The sequence below is a fragment of the Asparagus officinalis genome, chromosome 5, assembly GCF_001876935.1.
Source record: "Asparagus officinalis chromosome 5, Aspof.V1, whole genome shotgun sequence".
Taxonomy (NCBI): domain Eukaryota; kingdom Viridiplantae; phylum Streptophyta; class Magnoliopsida; order Asparagales; family Asparagaceae; genus Asparagus; species Asparagus officinalis.
In genome coordinates this window covers 76,575,577-76,579,875 of record NC_033798.1, presented here as the reverse complement: position 1 = coordinate 76,579,875, position 4,299 = coordinate 76,575,577, and positions in this window count along the sequence as shown.

Sequence of the window (4,299 nt, the reverse complement as noted above, 5' to 3'; positions counted from 1 at the left end):
CGCATCGGCTATTATTGGCCGAAGATGTTTTCAGACGCGGTTGACTATGCTAAACGTTGTCACGCGTGCCAAATTCATGGTAAACGTTGTCACGCGTGCCAAATTCATGGAGACTTCATCCACCAAGCACCAGGGAACTTACATCCCACATCGGCGACTTGGCCATTTGAGATGTGGGGTATGGATATCATCGGACCGATTTCCCCTCCGACATCCAAAGGACACCGGTTCATTCTAGCCGTAACCGACTATTTCTCCAAATGGACGGAGGCAATCCCGTTGAAAGAAGTCAAGACTTCAAACGTGATCAAGTTTATCAAACATCACGTCGTCTACCGTTTTGGAGTCCCGAGGCGAATAGTTCACGACAACGGGACACAATTCGTCAGCTTTGGGTTCCAGAGATTCTGTGACAGATTCAGAATCCAAAGTGTTGCATCTACGGCTTATTATCCGCCAGCAAATGGTCTTGCAGAAGCCTTCAATAAAACCATAGTGAAGCTTCTCAAAAAGTTTGTTTCTAAAAGCCGGCGCGATTGGGATGAAAGACTGGGTGAATGTCTTTGGGCTTACCGTACTACAGTAAGGACCTCCACAAGAGCTACGCCATTCTCTTTGGTATATGGCTGCGAGGCGGTACTACCATTGGAAATTCAGATTCCTTCTCTGAGAGTCGCTATCACAACTGGACTAACAGAAGAAGAAAAGCATCAACGACGTCTGCAAGAACTTGAAGCCTTAGACGACAAGCGACTTCAAGCTCAACAACAAATAGAGTTGTATCAAGCCCGTATTTCCAAAGCCTACAACAAAAAGGTTAAGGAACGGATTTTCAAGAAAGGCGATTTAGTGTTAGCCAACAGGCGACCCATGGTGATGACACACAAAACCAAAGGGAAATTCAATCCTAAATGGGAAGGGCCCTTCGTAATAGAATCAGTCTATTTGAATGGAGCATATCGCCGGGAAGGGCCCTTCGTAATAGAATCAGTCTATTCGAACGGAGCATACCGCCTCATCAATCAAGAAGGAGACAGGCTCATGATGCCAATTAATGGGAAGTTTCTCAAGAGATACTTCCCGTAAATCAAGTAGCCCCCTAAACCCCAACCAAATCAGGCTGGGGGTTGCCCATTCATAGTGTAATTCTATCTTGTATTTTGTCATGTTAACACTACACCTCTGACGATTGTAATTTGATGGAATTATTCTAAATAAATAATAAAGGGAATTTCGATAGCATTTGCATTATTTTCTATTATCTTGAACCAGATTTCAATAAAAAGAGACGATAAAGAGCAAAAGTGATATCGTTTTCATTCAATGTTGTTAATCTAAACACAAAATGATGACAAACAAAATGAAAACAATACAAAATTCCTTAATCAAGAACAGGTCAAGAGCTAAACGTCAGGCTTCATTAACTTGAGGGTTTTTAGCCTAGACTTGAAGGCAGAGAGTTTCTCCCGGTGAGCCGCTCGGACTTGTCCCTCGATCTCCTTTCTGAGTTCTGCTTCAATAGGAAGGGTAGCGATAATGTCCTTACGAGTCCGCTCAGCTGCGTGGAGTGTATGGCAAAATTTCGTATAAATTTGGCCACTTTTATGCTCAAGCTCTTTCCTGACATCCTCATAGTGGGCCAATTGGGCTTTCTTCTGGTCCAACTCGGCTTCTAATCGAGCGATAGTCTCTTCGATACAGAAGCAACACGTTTGATTTTAGCATATGCTTTAGAGTGTCGCTTCCTTAAAGTTGATATACGGGCTATTTTATCAGATAGTTCCTTGCGAAGATTCCCTGGGTGATGCGCTCTCGAGATTATCGCCAAGGAAAGAGCCGGCTCCACTTCAGAATCTAAATTGGTGCGCTGTAGCTCCCTGAAAGCTGCTAATTCTATCATCAAAAGAGTGATTCCCCCTTGGCAGTGTTCAGTCCAGGATGCATCCCCTTTAGCTTTGATGTCGTCCAAACATTGGCTCAAGATGGATTTACAGTCTTCAAGAGAAGCCCCCTCAACACTGATCATACCAATAATTGTTTGCATCCAACGTTCCAGTTCATCAATTGATTTCTTCAGAGCCCTTGAGCGTGGAGGAGGAAGAGTTGGATAGATTGGATCCGTATGATCATCCTGAACAGGTGTTGGAGCAACTTCAGAAGAAGGGCCCTCTCCAGCCCTATCCTCCTCAGGAACCGAGGGGATCGATTGGGGAATTTCATCCTCTCCATCAGTAAAACGCTCAACGAGCGCAGACTTCATCGCATCCCCCATTAATTTGGCCCTCTTGGAATTCTTGGCCATGACAGCTATCCGCTTACGAATTCTCCTGTCATACTCACCTTGCTCTGCAGCAGAAAGAGCCTTCTTACCCGATCTTAAAGAACGAGGTTTAGGAGCAGGCTCTTCTACAGGAATCTCCTCAGTTGTCTTTTCTTCGGGAGAATCGTCAATTGGCTTTCCCTCTTCGATTCCCATAGGAACCTCTTCTTCAGAAGGTTCTACGGTGGACAAGTCCTTAGGAGCTTCAACGGCTCCGATCGCTTCCTGTTCACAAGATAGGTACTCTTCCATCCCTGGCAGACGAGTACTCGCAGAACCACTCCGTGAACGGTACAATTCCCGAATCTCGTTTATACATGAAGTATAAACGTCATATTCCGGAATCCGAGAAGCTTCAACAAACCACTGGCGGAAATCCATAACAGTAGAGTAGCCGGGTAATGAATGGGGTAAAGTGAATTGCGCATGGGTTCCCCCGGCGGAGAAGAAGTACCATGCGCGAGCTCCTTCGTACAAATTCCCAATTTGAGCTAACGCCGGGTTAGGATTGCCAACATAGAGTTGGTCGTATCCAAATTGAAGGCATGTAAGGCTCGATTATGCACTTCTCCCGCGAGCGATAGACCAGGTAGCCCAACCTGATCATAAGAAGCCAGCTGAATGTACCCTCTTCCAAAGAAGAAGAGTCTTCAAAAAGCAAGTCCATGAATCGAGCATCCTCCACATCAGCTCCGTCAAAGTTAGGAGCACAGCAGAAAACCCGGTAATTGTCTTCCCGGGATAGAAACTGTCAAGCCCTGACTATATAAGAACTAGTCCACGTGGCCGACTCCAGTCTCTGTACGAAGGGAGTATAAGCATCATCCCCCTCAGGCACTCCTGTCATCAAAGAAGGGCAATGCAACACGAACTAGGCCACTAAATATGTATATGGCGTGGTTGAGGAGCCTTCCTAGTTTTCTTCTTAGTAGCTTTGACTCCCGAAGCACTGAGAAGTTCTGAAGTCAATACCCTCAGGCCGTTCTGGATACAGCCAACCATAGCAGTAAGGAGACTCACAGGTCTCCCATGCGCTAGCAAAACAGCTGGGTACACAACCTCAGCTAATATTGATTCTATTGGTCTTGACGGTACCACAGGCCGCTTCAACCAAATCATGAAGAAGCCTGCAAGTAGAGCCGTGTTAGAAATAGGAACTGTGGCTTGGTAGTGGAAACTTTCAAATTCGACACCAGCTTCAAAATCATCCTCGGCATGCTCTGTCTTATAAGTAGCACCAGGAGCCTTAATCCGAGCCTTGGCGTCCTTAAGTGAGACAACTGCGACACGGGATACGGCTACATCTTTCCGATTTAAGTTTTGAAAGAGGTAGTCTGCCCAGGTGGTATGCATAATGCCCCCTCCACGCATCCCAAAGACTTGGGCGCATATGTGGAAGTGGCACATCAATTCCCAGAAAGTAGCGTAGATTTCCGGGTACGCCACCTTTAGTAAGGAAAGCTCCTCAGTGGTGGGAATAAACTCCTCGTAGGGTGTTTTTCCAAGCGACAGCCCCGACACTGCCTGCATCTCATGGAGAGCAAAACCTAACTCTCCTGCAGGTGTGAAGAATGTGCAGCTGTCAGGGTTATATTTCTCCAACATAGCGAAGAAATTATGAAGACTCTGCACGACTCCCCGTCGCGTAGCTAACACAGGAACTGTGAGACCCGATTGAGCGAGCGAGTCCTTAAGCTCTTCAAGAACAAAGTCAACCATGCGGGTCCACCAACCTCCTTCGCCAGAACAGACCCATCCAGGGGACCTGAACGTCTGGGTAGAGAATCCACCCTGAGTTGCAAGGAATTGGCGGATAAAAATGTTCGCTGGGCGTGGCATTTCCAGAACCAGCTCCTTCTTCTCAAACAAACCAGGTCTTAACCCCTTGAGTTGTCCTCCGATTTGTGTATGAGCTCACCGACCAAATCCAAGTGACACATTCTCTTTCTCTTTGACAATGTCGAAGGTCAAACCCCGAC